We start from the raw sequence: 19153 nt of genomic DNA, 5'->3' as shown, positions 1-19153 counted from the left end.
GCTCCAGGCGAAGGGCCGTTATTGCGGCTGTGGGGCCGGATATTTGTGGTGTGAGCTGCGTTCTGCATCGGGGCTCCTGAGGAAACGGGGCCGAAAAGAGGCCTGCCATGGGGTTGTTCATGTACTGCAGCCATAAGTCTGCCGTCACCGTGCTTGGGAATGCACGGAAAAGGAGTTTTAAACAAGCCTTAGAGGTTTGTTGTACGTGGGTTGCTCTGAAAGTAGTGCCTCCTGCTTATTATTGTTGCCTCCTGCAACAAACTGCACAGTGTGGCTATTGATACGCTCATCTCTCAGCTACAAGGTGCTCCTTTTCAACAGAGCCACCGTCGCTATTGATGCAGCAATGAGCAAGAGCTCTTCATTTTGTGGTGTGACAGCTGTGTGGAGCATGGCCCGTGTTTCACTGCTGAAACGCACCATCCACCACCTCACTGTGCTCACATCCACTCTTTGGGCCCCCGTCGTTGTTCAGCAAGTGTCAGTGAATGGCAGCGGAGGAGGAATTCAGTGACACTCTTTTCTAAGCCCTTCCCCATCAGGCTGCGTTCTGTCACAGAGCCCCCCTGCAGCCACTCATCTCATGGCGACCAAACGTAATGGAACATCGACAGGAAGGTTCAACCCCTACAGCCACACAGACAGCATCTGCCTCTGGTGTCGTGGGCCAACGTAACAAGTAAGACATTACTTTTGGAGCAGTCCTTATATGTGTTTCAAGAAGCCCTAGGGCCTTGCCTACAACTAAAGCCGTAGCATACCTTTAAAACACTTGAAAACTACTTTCTGAATATTTGGTAGGCTAAATTTGGTTAGTAAATTTATCCCATGAAGTCAGAGATGGCAAGGGCCATTCACAAAAAAAAACACCAAATCGTATGAAACCACTTAGTAACTTCAGAAAGTGACATTGTTTCCGTGAATTATCTCTAAGCTTGATTTTTTTATATATGAAGCTGTTGTGAAATGTACCCTTAGAAAGTTTGCAGATGACACCCAGTTGACAGGAGGTGTAGGAAGGCTCTGAAGAGGGATCTGGACAGCATGAATTGCTGGGCTGAGGCCAGTAGGATGAAACTGCCTGAAAGGAGTTGTGGTGAGATGGGGGCTGGTCTTTTCTCCCATGTAGCTACAGGTAGGACTAGAAGGAATGGCTTCAAGTTGCTCTAGGGGAGATTTAGGTAGAATGTTAAGAAATACTTCTCTGAGAGAGTGGTCTGGTGCTGGAATGGGCTGCCCAGGGCAGTGGTGGAGTCACTGACCCTGGAGGTGTTCAAGAAATGTATAGATGTTGTACTGAGAGACGTGGCTTAGTGGGAAATACTGGTGATAGGTGGACGGTTGGAGTGAATGATCTTGGAGGCCTTTTCCAACCTTGGTGATTCTGTGATTCTAAGAAAATAATGGTGCATTATTCTTCACATTAGTCTCTCCAACATAAAACAATCAATTTAGAAAGATGTAAAATTGCTGGTACTGTTATCGCTGTCCTTCATCGTAACTCAGTGTCATTTTATTCATCTTGCCCCTAAGAAATGACCTTTTCTGTGTGTATTCCCACCTTTTCCCACAAGTCTCCTGAGTGACAGAATCTCATCCTAATCCCATTTCCATTTAGATGTTACAGAAAAGCATTGTAGACCTCAGATGGAATAAGTAATCATAATGGAAAGATAATAATATGTTTATGAAATCTGGATTTTATAATAGCAAATTGAAAAATTACAATAGTATTTCAAGCCGCTGAAGGTCAATGTTACTGAGTGTGCAAGGCTGCCAATCAAGTGTTTTCAAACTTGCTATATTTTAATACATAAAATAACTATTTCACAGAGAGCCTCTTTTCTGAAACACTTCCTCTTCTGCAGAGTAATCATAAATCTGGTGGCAAAGGCAGGAGTTGTTTGTAAGGAAAAGCCTCGGGAAAAAAATGTTTGGTGTTTTTTTTCTGTCTTTTAAGCAGAATCAAAACCACAGAACCTCACAGACCTCCACAAACTGCACAACAGGCCACAGTGTAAGAATCCCAGTCCTAACAAATGCTTAAAAATGATACGGAGAGACACCTAAATGAACAAAAGAATGCTTTGAATAGTATATAATGGTTCCTATTTTCACTGAAGTCAAATCAACTTGCTTATTCTTAAAAGCCGCACCAGAAGTGTCAGTATCTTTATCTGATCAGGACACCCTGATAAACTGTTTGCCCTAGACAAAAACTAATGTTTAAACCCTACTCACAACTAATTAAAGAGATGCCCCCCCCCCCCCCTCCCTGGAGCTTCAGTCTTCCACTGCTTGAAAGCACAACTCAGATGCACTAGCAGCCCTTGGGAGTAGATGGACCTTTCTGTGATTAAACCATTGGGCTGTGGTTGTCATCTGAAAGCAGTTTTCAGGTACAGCTGCTCCAGCTGAATGTCTGGCTCACTACTGCAAAAGACAGTTATGTTCTTCCCTTCACCCCGCTCCCAGCCACGCAGCCCCTCCTCACTAATGCCCACCCTGCTTCCAGATTGATCTCCTTGTAAACTAGATCTATTTGGTTGTTGATCAAAAACTAATTGCATTTTAATTAATTAGTTCTAAGCAAACATGTCTTGCTGAAGCTTGATGCAAGCACTAGAGCTGACATGACCATAACCCAAGCCTGGTCACGATCTTTGGAAACAGTGAGTTGTTAGATCAGCCACTAAGAAAAGGACAGTTGAGAACCATCATACTCCCATCCTACCACAGTCCTCCCAGTCCACAGCCTATGCATATCCCTTCGTCTTACCCATGCAATTTTAGCTAGAAAGTATTTCTAATTATTATGAACTTGACTTACATTGCAATTTATTTCTGGCTATTTAAAACCATTTTGCACGGTTAAGTAAACACTGGGTATTTTAAAAGGTCTTAGGTCTAGAGGGCTATCAAAGCTCACATTCGTGTTTGTACATATGAACAAAATCTTGGCATCTATTTGATAAATGACCTTGTGAAATGACTGATGTATCACCATTAATGCATGCACATAAATTAATTTCCATGCCTGGAGTACAGATACTTTAAGACCAATTGCATCTTCCCAAATTTTGCAAATATTTCCTTTGCAATCAATGGTAGCAATGGAAAATGAAACCAATCCGTATGCTATATAAATTCTAAAGACACAAAAATATGCACTTTATCTCTTTCAAACCTTGCAGGGCTCAAACTCTTGGAGATCTTCCAAGCAGCCAAGTGAAAGCTGCCTTTCAGAACCAGGGAATTTACGTTGTTGTAAGTTCCAAAAGATGCTGGGCCAAAATCTGCCCACTGTCAAAATGTGGATATTTTGACGGAGATTGTATATTTATACATGTCCTTGTCAGTGTAATAATGACTATTATGTTGCAAGTCAGGGTATAACGTTGACATTCTCTTTCCTTTAAGCATAATTCCTAAGAAAACCAAGTTGAAGGTAAACAAGAGCACTGCCTTGTTCCAGCAAGGAACCAGATTTCATTGTAGCTGAATCAAAGCAAAACTGAGGTTGAAATGAATTATGTTGTTAAATATCATTGTATTCCTGTTGTGTTAAAATACATTCTTATGACTGGCTATGTCTTAGCCCTAGTACCCAAATTAAATCAGTGTTTTCTAGTGAAATGGGATATTTGTAGTTCTGAGTTGTCCCGTGTTCATCCCTGACTATCCGCGGCTGGGCCAAATGCCGAGACAGTGACAAGAGAGCACATGGCAAATGGCGTTTATTGGAATGTGAGGGTCCCTTATATAGGTATCCTGTTTCACCTATACCTTTTTTACATATGCATGACCAAGCAGGGGAGGGCCTATCACGTTACATCCCGAGGGTCCGATTTCGCCTAATACACTACAGATATTCTCTAAAAATGAGAGAAGTAGTGAAGACAGAGCCAAGCCACAGATAATAATTTGTCTTATATTTTCAAGGCTTCCTCACACTCTGTTTAGAAAGCTTCAAAATAATTTTTTGTTGTGAAACTAGTATTTTTTGTACATTTAATGGTGACAAAAACAAAGGCTCTAAATTTATATCCATTTTTTGGATAGTTACTTGTATTCCCATATTGCAGAATACATGGACAGTGAACACTAATTTTTAGGATGCTAAGGTCAGAAAGACGAGTCAGTGTTGCTTAGTATGTAACGAACATCTTTCATTCTTTTTAATTCTTGAACCTTTTGAAAGAGTTCCCTGAAAACTCACAGAAAATCGAGACATTTTCTGTAGATAGGAGTCCATAAATCCAGGAAAATCCATTCTTTTCCATAGAAAGAAAGTTGCATAGTTACTTTTCCATCTACCCTTAAAAGCTGTATGTGATCAGTGGCTTAGAAATTCATTGTCTCTTCATAGGTTCCTCACAAAGAAAGGTAATGTTTGTCTACATTACTTTTCAAGCCAGCAGATGCAACTCTGGTGATTTCATGCTAAGCAAAAAGTTTTCATTATCCACTTTATTACATCCAACTTTATAATAGTTTAAGTAAATGCATAAGAAGAGCACAGACTATAAAAGTGGAGAGAATACTGTGCAGAAATTAAAAGGAAAAAAGAAAAATACATAATGTATGATGTAAAAAGCAACAGATAAAGAAAATTAAAAGGATTTTACTAGAGAAAAACAATTTCATTTTATTGTAAAGCTCTAAATGAATAAAATAAAGTCTTTGAATGTGAAGATGATTAAAAAGACAAAATCATTAGCTAAAGATATTTACAAGTTTAGACTTTCATTTTGATTGTAATTTTAATTAGCTGGACACTGAGGGGGGGTGAAAATGAAAGCCTACATCATCTACTTACTCTTTAAATTGCATTCCACCTTAATTTTCTGCTCTTCAGTTCTTAATTTTCTCTATTTTTGTTCTAAGTAATCCAGTTATCAGAATAAAGTGATTTTCTCTCAGCCAGGTTTAACATTCAGTGTTTGAATCTGTGAACCAAAAGTTCACCCCGCTGCTTCAATTTTTATTCTTTCAATAGCAGAAAACTCTACAGGAAACTTTCCCACTCTTTTGTCTGTACAGCAGGGTTCTTTATGTACACAGACGGCTATGTAGCTAATAACAAAGGATTCTATTCTAAAAATAATTACGTTCCACTTACAGTTTCCCATGGAATTTACTCATAAAATGCAGGATGCACCAGAAGATTAAATGCCGTTTTCCCGTTCATTAAAGCCATTTTTCTAAATGTAACTGAGTTATTTGCCTTTTTGTCTTGAAAGAACCGCATACCCAAGAAGTGGTTAGAGTCAGTTTATTCTTAAACAAAAGAGCTAATTACATTTAAGCTGTGTCTGCAGTGTACACTTAACTTGCACATTTGTTCCCTGGTTTCAGGGCATGGCTAGATACTTCTTTTCGAAACAGCTGTATTGGATGCTGAGAAAAATGTTGACCTCTGACTTTCTGTTCCATGCCAAAATATGCTTCCCCAACTGATTTGTGTAGGTGAAGATACGCAGCGGATCCTCCTGCTTCTAGCAAAACCGCTCAGGTTGATTTAAATATCTGATGCAGGCGCTTAAAGAAAAAAAATCAACACCTTCAGAAAGAAACACAGTAGAGGTCCAAGCCTGCCAAGCCCTCTGACTCCAGTACCACCGCTATCACTGAGTTTTTCAAAGGTTTCATGTTTCTTGACTTCTTTCATGTCTATACCTCATGTGCCATTCACTTCTGAAAGAGGTTAAAATAATCCTGGTGCTTGTAATCACTGGCGTACTGTCATACTGAGGTCCAGCAAACTTTCCTTATCAGTGCATATGCCTGACCCCAAACCACTGAGGGCATAAGCAGAAAGTATCATGACCAGACAGCTAATCTCAGCTGCCTCTAAAGCATCTTCAACTGATTCCACTGCAAAGCTTATCTACATGAAGGATTCCTCACCGTTTCTGCCTTCCCCTTAACATGTCCTGTTGAGATTCTTCTGCAGAGTTGACTTGTAGGACAACTTGTTGCTACAGAAATGCCATAAGGGGACTTTCAACTCAGTAGGTCTTTCTTTGGCACTGAAAGTAGATTTCATTATAGGAGGGAGCAAACCTGTATTTCTGCCAGTTTAGCTGATCTGGGCTATGTGAGCTGCAAATGACGTGTTCTTTCAAAGCTCAACTGAAGAGTTAATTTTTTTTTTCAGTACATACTTTCTCCCTTGCAAATAATTTCACTTAGAAACAGTTTAGTCCTGAAAGATGTTATATACCCTTATCATAAGACACTATTATTTTTAGCTGGCTAAAAACCATCAAGCTTAGTTTGATCTTGACAAGATCATTGTGGAAAATTCTGTGATGCGCCATAGCTGCAAATGGGCAGTCATTTGAACATGGCTAAGTTAGTCTAATGCTTCAAAAGAAAGGAGAGACAGATATCGCACCCTCATTACCACCTGTTTTGTTTTAAAGTACCACACTAAGCACTGCAAATACAAATAGAAGTTAAAGGAACAAAATCAGCACTGTATCTCTAGTTTTACTCATCTTCATTTTACCAAATTGGATATTCATCAAATAGTCGTCCTCTCCCAGCTTGTTCTAATAGGCTCAGAATTCTGTCAAGGTACAGTTGTCTGTTCCTTGACAGGACGATCGATTGCAGATATTGTATTTAAAACTAAAGGTCCAATTACAGGATCAATTTATGATCTCAGTTGAGGTAATATAATTCTGATATAGTTCATTGACTTTAACATGAACGCAGTAGCTGTATGCCAGATTTGCTCGCGTGTAATAACACTGAGTTCAGTCAGTGGCTTTTATCGTTACTTTTAAAAAAATTAACTACTAGTCTAAGTTGCAGTTCTGGGTCCTTCCACCTTTGAAACAAAACTTCATAATTACCACTTGTGGGTCAAAAGCATGAATTTAGTCCAATGGTGCTTCAAGGAGCGATATGCACTAAGGGTTTTGCTAAGAAAGTGAGAGATGAAGATGGTAACATTAAAGATGAAGCAGAAACTTGTTTAACTGGTTCTTTTTCTAAAATACAATGGAAAGAAAATCCAGTCTCATTATTGTGCAGTGTTCCGTGGTATACAGTCAGGGTATAAGCAAGCATCAGTGCTATATAGTCATTCTTCAAAAAGAAGAAAGTATTTTTTCAAGTTTTAAGGAAAGACTTCTCATAAAGTATTTAGCTTTCCCAATGATCCTAGTCCCCTGCTTCCTCTGGTATGTATTAGTGAGCTGATGGAAGAGAAAGGACATGAGTAAGCTGCTTATGTATAAAGACATATTGGCCTTTTATAGTGTAACTGCATCAGTGGAAACGGAAAGAGCCACTGCTATCATCTGTCTGGACTTCAGTAAGGCTTTTGACATGGCCCTCCGTATTGGAAAGAGAGGGGATCTGATGGATGAACTGTTCAGTACATGAGGATCTGATTGAGAGATCATACCCAGAGGGTGGTGGTCAACAGCTCAATGTCTGGATGGAGATCAGTAGTGATCAGAGTCCCTCAGAAATCAGTACTGGGACTGGTGCTCTGCAACATCACTGACATCTACAGTGGGATCTAGCACACCTTTAGCAAGCCTGTGGGTGACACCAAGCTGTGTGGAGCAGCCAACGTGCCTGAGGGACAGTGTGCCATCCAGATGGACACAAGCTGACTCCAGCAGTGCACCCAGGCAAACCACATGAGGTTCATTAAGTCCAAGTGCGCCTGTGTGACAGCAGCCCCCCTCTCAGTACAAACTGAGGATGTAAGGATGGAGCACAGCCCTGCCAAAAAGGACTTGGGGTTACTGGTGGATGCCAGACTGGACAGGAGCCAACAGCGTGCCCTCACAGCCCAGAGAGCCAACCGTATCCTGGGCTGCCTCCAAAGAAACGTGGACAGCAGGGCAAAGGCAGTGATCCTACCCCTCTGCTTTGTGCCATGAGACCTCACCTGGAGCGCTGTGTCCAGATGTGGAGTCCTTGGTACAGCGGAGATGTGGACTAGTTAGCTCATGTTCAGAGAAGGGCTGCACAAATGATCCCAGGGACAGAACACCTCTCCTACGAGGACAGGCTGAGAGCTGGGGCTGTGCAGCTGGGAGAAGAGAAAGCTCTGGGAAGACCTGATGGCAGCCCTTCTGTGCCTGAAGGGGGGTTGTAACAAAGAAAGGGACGACTCTTTAGCTTGTGACAGGACAAGGGGAAATGATTTCACATGAGAAGACTGGAGATTTAGATTGGACATAAGGGAGGAGTTCTTTACAGTGAGGTTGATGAAGCACTGGAACAGGTTGCTCAGGGAGGTGGTGGGTGCTCTGTGCTAAGAAACATGTAAGATCAGGCTGGACTAGGCTCTGATCAAGATGTAGGTGCTCCTGTGTATTGCAGGGGAGTTGGGCTATGTGACCTTTAAGTGTCCCTTCCAACTCAAACGATTCTCTCATTCTAACAGTCTAGCTGTAGTATGTTTAGTCATCACCCTGACTCAAGTTTAAGTAAATGTTTAGGTCAGGCATTTATTTCAGAGCTCTCCTGATCGTGTATGGTTTTAAGTGGGTGATATCCTCAGGGCAGTTCTGATCTAGAATTCCTTAATGTTCATAAAGAATACACTTTATTGTACAAAGTTCTATTTTTGTCTTATTAACTTGAAAGAAGTAGGTGAATAAACACTACTGTAAGGAGTATTGTGTACTGTACTGCAAAATTGCTACAGCTAACTCAAATTCAGGGTCTGTGACTAACTTACATTGGAACAAATGACTAACTTCAGACTGAAAGTTCTATATCGAATAAAGCACGTGAGGACTGAAAATGTGATTTGAACAGAATTCAGGCACCTGGACTCAAACTAATCTAACATAGACTACATTGTAAAGTACAGAGCACATAAATATGCTTCAGGTGAAGGTGAAATTCTTGTTATATTTCAATTAAAGGTAGAATTCTTAATACTGACAGAGATTTTCTGTCCTTGGAATCAGACTTCTTTACAGGGCAATCTCATATAGTACTACCAGCTTTTGAATTTATGCTAGCCCTGGGTTTATCTTAGCATGTTCAAATGCTTGGAATTAGTTTCAGGTATAGCAATTACAGTAAGAAAACACATGAAGTGTAGCAACTTTTTAGAGAAACAACAGAACTAAAACGGGTTTGGAGAATTATCCATCAAGCTAGATTTTTAGGACTGGCTATTAAAATATTGATGAAAGAATATAAGATGATGAGTCAAGGGTGCTTAAAGACTGAATGTATGGGTTCCTCGAGATTTACACTGAGTACTAAGAATTTCACTTTATAACTTAATGTGATTAAATGGAATACTGCTGAAAATGCAGATGCTATACTAGTATCATTTAAAAATAATAATAAAAAAGACATTTAAAGTTGTTTCCAATTAAGTCATGAAAGACTGAAAAGAAAAAGGGGAGAGGCTTTGCTAAGAGTGTAGCCATGTGGAAGGTCCAGGTTTTGAGGCTGATCTTTGAAGTATCAGACTCCATGGCCTCAAAGAGCTTGAAAGACATTACAGTGGAACTAGGTAATGCTACAGCACTGCTGTACAAACATACTCAGTAGTATGTGTGAGCTGCTTAAAAAAAAGGATTATTATTAAAGAAAATTTGTTTTTAGAATGACCTTGGACTCATATTTCCAGGGTAGCTAAAGATAAAGCTTTTATAGAAGTGAAAATTCTTGCCAGCCATATAACATCTCAGCTAAGTGTGTTTCAAAATGGTAGTGATGGTGATTGATAGGAAAAGTCAAATATTCCACCCTCCTTCTCAAAACAGAAGTTTTAATATAAAATAAAGCATCACCAAGGACAGCAGGGTTTATGTGGGCAATCATATTTTAATAATAATCCTGGCTTCTTAAGCACTGAACAAGAAACTGTATCTGAGCTAAAGTTAAACGTGAGCTTTCTGTTATTGTTTTATTTTGTTTTATATGGTCTATTAGAAGCTCATCCTAGTAAAGATTAAAATAGACTGTAACACAGAGTCACAGAATCACCATCGTTGGAAAAGACCTAAAAGATCACCATCACACATCAGTAAAGATACCTCTGTAACAGAATCTTCTGTATTCCAAAGTTTTTTCTTTTGCCTGTCCACCCACAGACATTGTTTGTCTGAAGAATGCACTTGACCATAACAAATTATGACAAATATCTTCAAGTATGGGAACAAGCTTATGAATCTTTTCCAGGTCTCCTTGTTCTGGAGTATCCCACTTATATATGTAAATCCATTTTTAAAGGCTCAAGTCTCGGTCTTTATCATGATTTTCTTCTACATAAATAGACTGCAGAATCACAGAACCACAGAATTGGTTGGAAGGGACTTCTAGAGATCATTGAGTCCAATCCTCTACTAAACCATGTTCCCTACAGCAGGTGAACTCATCCAGGCTAAACAGGAAGTATGTTTCTGTTCAGTCTTATGCTTTTTCTCCTTAATAAAAATCAAACCTTCTTGTTTTGGAGCTGATCACTACTTGACTACTACCTGATGGCACAGGTGATGCAATGAATCCCAATCCATTAAAAATCTCACAAGTTTCATTAACTGTAGCTTTTACGGCCTTTTCAATGGAATAATTTGTTTGATCATATGCATTTGTAGTTAGCTGACATATCTGAACACATTTCCTCTTCCATTCCTTATAACTAGCCAGTGGCATCCCCTCTGTAGACAGAACATTTCAGCTTCATCTCCTGATTATTTTATTTGCTGACTAATGTATCACACTCCGTACTTCAGTATTTGGGCACTGGCTGGATATCGAATGGCACACGTATGATTACCATTACTACATGCCAGACACCACTCAGAACTACTGCACGATCCCTTTATTTCACAGATTGCTACTATTTAAAGAGCAAGTTCTGAACGTTTATATATATGTTTATACATCTAAACTATGCTCTCTTGAGTGTACACTCAGCCATGTCATTCTGTTTTGTGAAGTTTAAGTTTTTGATGGGTAAAAAACCATTTTGCAGAATCTGTGCCTTCATGGTTTGCCCAGTACACAGCCAAAGCTGTGAATCAGATCTTTTCTATGGTTTACAAGATTTATTTATTTTTTTAAATCTAGATAGCCCTTAGTTATCTGAAATGTTGTTCTAAGAGTCTTTTCTCTACTTAATGTTTCTTTTTAAGTGAAAAATATCAACAGGCACTCTCAGAAACCTCTAGATTTTTTGATGAAGAATGGTGAAGGGAGAATGATGCTCTTACTGGAAAATAAAAGATAGGAGAAAGATGTACTTTTTTCTCGTAACACTTTTAAATGCCAATTTAAAAGAAAAACTACATTAAATTACTGTGGTCCGGCCCTTTGAAAGGTCCATGTGTTGATTGTTCACACATTAAATATTCTACGCTATCATGTGCACCTGCAAAATACCACCCAGTGTTCTTCCCATGCTACTATGTTTGAAAAAGAAGCATTTCTGTACCAGTATATTTCCTGGGTAGATCGATATTTATTTGATCATTTTTAATGATTCATTCAAAATTATCATGCTGTTTCTTTTTACGTATAAATATAGAGCAGGTCTTAACAACTCTGGTGTTATGACTTGCAACATTATGGGTCATTTCTCTCATTTCTATGCTTGTTCTACAGAACCTTTTCCAGGAAAAGGAGTGGGAGTGCTTCAATTGTTTCTGGGGTTGACAAGTTTTTATTCTATTATGAAGAACAGTAGTAAATGCATTTACTCTACCTTTTCAACATTAGATTTATTTCTTACACTGCATAATTAGAACAAAGGTTGGTTAGAAACTGTCCCCAAAACTCTCCCACTCTCATTCAGTGCTACTCTTGGATCTCAATGTGTACAGAGTATGACAGATCCCGGATAAAATTATACAGGTGATAAGCTAGAATAGGCTGTTCTCCTAGAACAGTATGAGAGTTCTTCTTTTAAAATACAAAGTAAAACAGAAATTCAGTGGAAAATATAAATATATATATATTCAACCTATGGCATCTTAAAACATTTGATAGTTTGAATCTGTGGTATTTGTCAAGAGCCTTTTTACTGTCTTTTGTATATTATCTTAGTTGGACCATTTGGCTTTCAAAGTATTAGTGAACCTTAATTTGCTTTAACAGCTTTGAGTGGATTTTTATTCTTTCTTACCACAATCTTTTAACTCTCGCAATTTGAAAACTAAACATGATCTGCAAAACTCAGTCAGTCCTGTAGTATTCCTCTAATACCAATTTGTATATAATTAACCCCCAAAATGTCTTTAATTACTGACAATTTTTCTCATGCACTTTGCGGGACAACACTAATTTCACACTTAGGAGTGTTTTAAAATAAAGGTGATTCCAACACCACAGAAAAAAAGATCATCTCTCCAGAGACCCACAGTGTTATTGCAGACCATACAAGAGAAATACAATTCTATTCTAGTTCAGTGCCAGAATTCAGATTTTACAGATTTTGCAGATTTGATGCTGATTTATGGGAGAAAAATCCTGTGAGCATTTTTACAGTGCTAGCTAGATCTGCTATAAGCTTGGTTTTGTACTTTATACACCAAGAAAATTGTGGGAAACTCCACAGAATTGATGGGTCAGATGATGTCTAATGATTAAAGGGACAGAATCAGAATCTCTTATTTCCAGACTCCTTGCTTTCACATTGCTTCCAATTTACCAGATGCATCCATTTCAGCATTTCTGCAAGCAGGAAGTTAAACCAAAATCATTTGCTGTACCACGTGCACTCTTTCCTCATAGGTGAAAAGACCTAACAATCTGTCTTACAGCACAGGTATCTTTCTTTTAGCTTTAATGTGATTGGAAGTGTCAACAGTAATGAAAAAAAAAGTACAAGCAAGATGGTAAATGCCCTATACGTATTTCCCCACCTGTAGGTATATAACACACTGAATAGGATTTTGATTTTTGTTAGGGACGTCTAATAGGAGACTTTTCAGAAGTAACAGACTCCGAACTGTAAGATAATCAAGATGATTCTATGTTGCTGACAACTCTGTGCCACTTATGGGTACAATCTGCTCGGGAGTCCTTATGAGCTGTGTTTTGAAAACACCGGAGAAAAAATAAATGCAGAAAGCACAAGGCTGTAATGATCCTGTGACCAGCCATTTACATTTCCTGAAGTTTATGTTGCGCTGTTTCTAAAGAGGAATTAAAGCTGTGCTGAAGAGAAAACGTGTGTGGTAGTAACCTGTGTCTGTAAGAGTGTAACAGCACCTGCAAAGAGGAGCTAACGGACCACACATCCCTCCACTACTTCCAATTTTACCATATTTGCAGGCTGAATGAATGGGCTCTGTTCTCCTGAAATTTTCCTACCTATCTGGCCTCCAACTAAATGGAGTGTAAGGCAGGTTCCAGACAAGCAGCTGTTAACAAAATCTGCCTCAGCAGTCAAAAGCATACATTTTTTTTCTAATATACTTTCATATCAAACCCTGGTAATTCTGAGCTGTTCCAAGATGTTTTCCCTTACTTTATAAAATCATACGGTTTTTCATCTTCAGCTTGTTCTTTCTCTCTATCCCATAAGAAAATGAGTGGAAAGGTTTGGTAATGTCATTATGAAGGAAGGTAATGACCCACAGCTTCTGTTTCAGAGGGATCACTGCACCCATCAGTTGCTTTGTATTATATAATTATAATTATCTCTCTCTATATAATATTATATAATATATATTATATATAATATATATTATATAATATTATAATAACACAATTGTATAATATAATACTATTATAATATTATAATATTATAATTATAATAATATTATATAATGCAAATTATTTTCATTATAACTATGTTGTTGGGCTCTTTGATGGAGCTTATGACAACTGGACATTCATATGCGTATTTTTTTAAAGTTTGTCAGTAGAGTTCCAAGCATTGACTGGGTATTCTTACTATTGAGTAGTGAAAATCCAAATAAAGGAATAAATCAAAGGACATCTTCAATTGAGCAATACAGAATGGAGCTAAAAGATATTGACAAGTAGCAGTCTTCAAACTATCTGTTAAATTATCTAGTGTGTACTGTGCTGTTTAAGCACAGAAGACGTGGAAACAGGAGAGTTATTTTCAAAGCAGCACGTAGAACTCTAGTAACTACTCAGGAAACAGGAGTGACAATGTGAGAATGCAATAAAAGGAAGCTCAAAATCGTGCTCAATCAGCAGCTCTGTAAAAAACAACACCTAGCCTGGGGATAAAAGGTGCACCTTGAGGATGTAAGTAAATGATGACGCAGAGGCTAGGTTGGATCTGTCTTTGGGGAAAAGGAAGAGCCATGCATGTATAAACTCTTTGAGAAGTGTACTAAAATGCAGCCTAATTAAAGAATCATTGATTGGTTTGGGTTGCAAGGGACCTTTATGATCGCTCCAGCCCCCCCGCTATAGGTAGGGACACCTCCCTCTAGATCAGGTTGATTACAGTCCATGCAGCCTGGACTTGAATGCTTCCAGGGAGGGGGCATTCCCAGCCTCACTAGGCAGCCTGGTCATCACTCTCACAGTAAAGAATTTCTTCCTAACATATAGTCTAAATCTACCCTCTTCAAGTTTAAAATGACTTCCTCTTGTCTTGTTGCTACCTGCCCTTATAAAAAGCCCCTTCACAGCCTTCTTGTAGGCCCCCTTAAGGTACTGCTATAAGGTCTCTTTGGAGCCTTCTCCAGGCTGAAAAGCCCCAACTTTCTCAGCCTGTCCTTACAGGGGAGGTGCTCCAGCCCTCTGATCATCTTTGTGGCCCTGCTTTGGACCTGCTCCTGTTGTACTTCTTGTGTTTGGGGCCCCAGAAATAGACACAGTACTCCAGGTGGGGTCTCATGAAAGCAGAGTAGAGGGGCAGAATCATCTGATTACAATTCTCTTGATGCAACCCATGATATAGTTGGCTTTCTGGACTGCAAGTGCACTCTGTCAGCTCATGTTAAATCTTTGATCAACCAACACCCCCAAATGCTCCTTGGGCTGTTCTCAAGCCATTCTCTATCCAATCTGTGTTTGTGTCTGTGTCTGTGCTTGGGACTGCAAAGCCCACTAAAGACAATAACATTTTTTTTTGTACTGATCCACGTGTCTTTGGATAATTTTCCTGCAGGTGACACAGTTGACATCAGAAGGTTTTGCAGAGTATGGAAGGATATGATTTCTACAGTATTCCACAATTCTTATATATACAATATTGAAAACAATCTCAATACTATTAGTAACAGCTTCCCAGTTGTAGTCATCCTTTCCAAAGTCAATAACGTCTATAAGAATTAGGGGAAAGAGTTTAACACATACTGAAACGATTCTAACAAGAGATTTTACAGTTTAGCTAATGTGTAATAAGCAATTTAAAATTATGTCTCTCTAGTCTAGCTAATTACAGTACTTTTTAGCATGGCAGATCAATCCAAACTATAATATGAACAACATATATATATTTAAAATTAGCAAAACATTGAGTTTATTTGCACAAAAGATATCTCTGGGTATTTCTTACCGGTTCACATATCCCCAGTTTTATTTTGAAGTTGAAAGACTGAAGTAGCAAAAGATAAAACTCAGGGAACATGAAAAGGTCTGGATAAAATTGCCAGAGCGTGATATCTCATAGTGAAGACTCATGGAGTGTTGTGAACTCACCTGTTTTTGTTTACCTATTGCAGTGGTCTTGTACAGCAATAGGTACAGCATAGTGAGTTAATAATGGAGCGTCAGCCTTAACTGTGAGTTCCCTTGCATTAGTTGCTATATCACTGATATAGATGGCGTTTTGTGGTTTAAAACATAGCAGCACATAGAGTGTCAGCTGGAAATCCATTTCACAGTTGTGGAACAATATACAGAATACAATAAACCCATTCCCACCTTCCCATTCCTTTCTTACGGTAGGAAGCCACCATTTAAAAACCCATAGCAAACAAACACCTGCTAAGCATAAATCACAAGCATGAACACTGCACTGGACAAGTTCAGAGAGATGTGATGGGAGAAAAATCTGTAAAAAAACCTTAATATTCATTGGAAAAAACTTACATTTATTTCACAGACTGACAGGTGGCCAGTGAATCGACTTCAGAACAGCCATAAAGAGAGTGTTAGCTATTATGCTAGTAGAACTTAAACAGCAGAGATTTTTAATAAGCTTTTCTCTGTTAGGAGTATGCTGAGGGAGCCCAAGCAGGAAAAGGCAACGATCACATCCAGCAATAACAAGATCAACTAATATCCATCACATTTTTCCCCTGTTTTGCTTCTCCCTATTAGTATGACAAATAGTAGAAGAAGCAGCAGCCTAGCAAGATACTGAGCAAAACAGGTGCAGAAACAAAGCCATCTTCCACTTGAAGAGTCAACGTTTTTCTTCAAAATAAAAAGTATTTGTACTCTGCAGATTGGAACCTTGGTTGCCCATTGTTGTTACCCGTTGTGTGATGTGTGCATTGTTTTATCTCTTCCTGCAGAGTTTGGTTACGACACACGTAATACATGTGCTCATAAAGTTACCCAGAAAGGCACTGAAAAGATTCAATATATGTCATTGCAAGCATATTTCTTTGTTAATTCCATAAAGACAGTCTGTAGAAGCCAAGTCTCCTACAATTTTTGTGTCCACAGTGGGAGAAAGCGGCACATTGCATGCCACCATTGTCACAGAATTACAGTGTAGTATGTAATACTGTGACTCTTGCCAGAGAGCGACACTGGAAATGGCAATGCTGTATTACTAATATGTAATAAATGACCAATCAGAAGCTGAAAATCTTATGACCAGTGGCAGCTTATGCTATCACATCAGTTAGTAAATTGGATGCACTTTGTCAGATGGACACAGTATCCCTCCACACTGTAGGTGGTCTCTGTTTCATTAGGTTTCAGATTGATGGGAGTGAACAATAATCCAAAAATGTGCAATAGGTGCATCAAACTCATTTTTCATTAACAGTGCTTCCCAAACATATTGGAAGCAGGTACAAAACATAGATTTTGTTTGGCTTACTCTGATCCGTGAAGAGACTATTGGGTATCTGACTTCGCTGCAGGAGGCTTATGGTTTCAGTTAGCAGAACCTGGTACAGCAACTGGATGAGGTGTTTTTTTAATATAATCTTGTCATTTAGGTGTGATGCAGAAATAGTGGGTGGCAAAGCTGCTAATTCTTTTCTTATGAAGTAACAAGTAACCAGCATTCTATTTACATTCAAAGCGTTGGAATTACTAGAATGTCTCTCTAAATTACGTGGTGGATACAGGAATGGTAGTGAATTTTTTGGCATTCCCCAAGAGATTACAAGATATGTTGCTGCTTTTTGCTGATCCTAAAAGAGACTGAAAAACTGAGTCTTCACCAAATACGCTGAAATGATACATTTAACAGCTATTGGAGTATCTTACACATACTTGGCTTACAGGAATATGTCTTTGTTCAGGGTAAAACAAATTAAAGCAATACATTATATGCTCCAATTCTGGCAAATTGGAATAAAGGCATTTTTAAGGAAGGAACTCTGGATCGATGAAAAAAATGTAATAATTACAAGCATGACAGAAAACTGATTTTAGACACTGCATGAGATTAGTGGGAACTACTACCATAGAATCATTTGAGTTGGAAGGGACACTTAAAGGTCACGTAGCCCAACTCCCCTGCAATACACAGGAGCACCTACATCTTGATCAGAGCCTAGTCCAGCCTGATCTTACATGTTTCTTAGCACAGAGCACCCACCACCTCCCTGAGCAGCCTGTTACAGTGCCTCATCAACCTCACTGTAAAGAACTCCTCCCTTATGTCCAATCTAAATCTCCAGTCTTCTCATGTGAAATCATTTCCCCTTGTCCTAAGGGGAAAGCTAAAGAGTCGTCCCTTTCTTTGTTACAACCCCCCTTCAGGTACAGAAGGGCTGCCATCAGGTCTTCCCAGAGCTTTGTCTTCTCCCAGCTGCACAGCCCCAGCTCTCAGCCTGTCCTCGTAGGAGAGGTGTTCCATCCCTGGGATCATTTGTGCAGCCCTTCTCTGAACATGAGCTAACTAGTCCACATCTCCGCCGTACCAAGGACTCCACATCTGGACTCAGCGCTCCAGGTGAGGTCTCACGGCACAAAGCAGAGGGGCAGGATCACTGCCTTTGCCCTGCTGTCCACGTTTCTTTGGAGGCAGCCCAGGATACGGTTGGCTCTCTGGGCTGTGAGGGCATGCTGTTGGCTCCTGTCCAGTTTGGCATCCACCAGTAACCCCAAGTCCTTTTTGGCAGGGCTGTGCTCCATCCTTACACCCTCAGTTTGTACTGAGAGGGGGTCTGCTGTCACACAGGTGCATTTGGACTTAATGAACCTCATGTGGTTTGCCTGGGTGCACTGCTGGAGTCAGCCTATGTCCATCTGGATGGCACGCTGTCCCTCAGGCACACTGGCTGCTCCACACAGCTTGGTGTCACCCACAGGCTTGCTAAAGGTGTGCTCGATCCCACTGTAGATGTCACTGATGTTGCAGAGCACCAGTCCCAGTACTGATTTCTGAGGGACTCTGATCACTACTGATCTCCATCCAGACATTGAGCTGTTGACCACCACCCTCCGGGTATGATCTCTCAATCAGATCCTCGTGTACTGAACAGTCCATCCATCAGATCCCCTCTCTTTCCAATATGGAGAAAAGGATATTATGGAGAACCATGTCAAAAGCCTTACTGAAGTCCAGACAGATGATAGCAGTGGCTCTTTCCTTTTCCACTGGTGCAGTTACACCATCATAAAAATCAACAAGGTTGTCAGGAAGCACCTTCCCTTGGTGACGCCGCATTGATCATCCCATATCATCTCCTTCTTTTCCATGTGCCTTAGCATAGTTTCCAGGAGGATCTGCTCCATCATCTTCCTTGGCACTGAGGTCACAGGCTAACAGGTTGCTAGTTCCCTGGGTCATCCTTTCTACTTTTTTTTTTTTTTTTTTTTTTTAATTGGGTGCTATATTGCCTTCTTTGCAGTCATCAGGGACTTCATCTCACTGCCACATCTTTTCAAATATCGTCCCTTTGAACACGGTACCATCTGCTTTCACTATCTTTGGTTGATACAATTTTCCTTCTGATTTTCATATTGGAAAAGTATATACATACTTTAGTTGAAAAACTTGGCCTTGAAAAAAAGTCAGAGCACTGAATAC

The 19153-nt window shown here is 39.6% G+C and overlaps 1 long non-coding RNA gene across 2 annotated transcripts in view; it reads left to right on the top strand.

The window, feature by feature from the left end:
• The first annotated feature begins 69 nt into the window (after nt 1–69).
• Nucleotides 70–19153, top strand: part of LOC107310797 (uncharacterized) — a 423706-nt gene continuing 404622 nt past the window's right edge. Inside the window, exon 1 of one of the 2 annotated variants that reach the window (XR_014944413.1) lies at nt 70–679. This is a non-coding gene — a long non-coding RNA (uncharacterized LOC107310797). The remainder of the gene's footprint in view (nt 680–19153) is intronic. The other variant, XR_014944407.1, reaches the window with a different exon arrangement.

Source organism: Coturnix japonica, chromosome 3, assembly GCF_054131305.1.
Source record: "Coturnix japonica strain WE chromosome 3, WE-NBRP24, whole genome shotgun sequence".
In the NCBI taxonomy this organism is placed as follows: domain Eukaryota; kingdom Metazoa; phylum Chordata; class Aves; order Galliformes; family Phasianidae; genus Coturnix; species Coturnix japonica.
The sequence above is the reverse complement of the archived record's forward strand: the minus strand, read 5'-3'. Positions and strand labels throughout refer to the sequence as shown.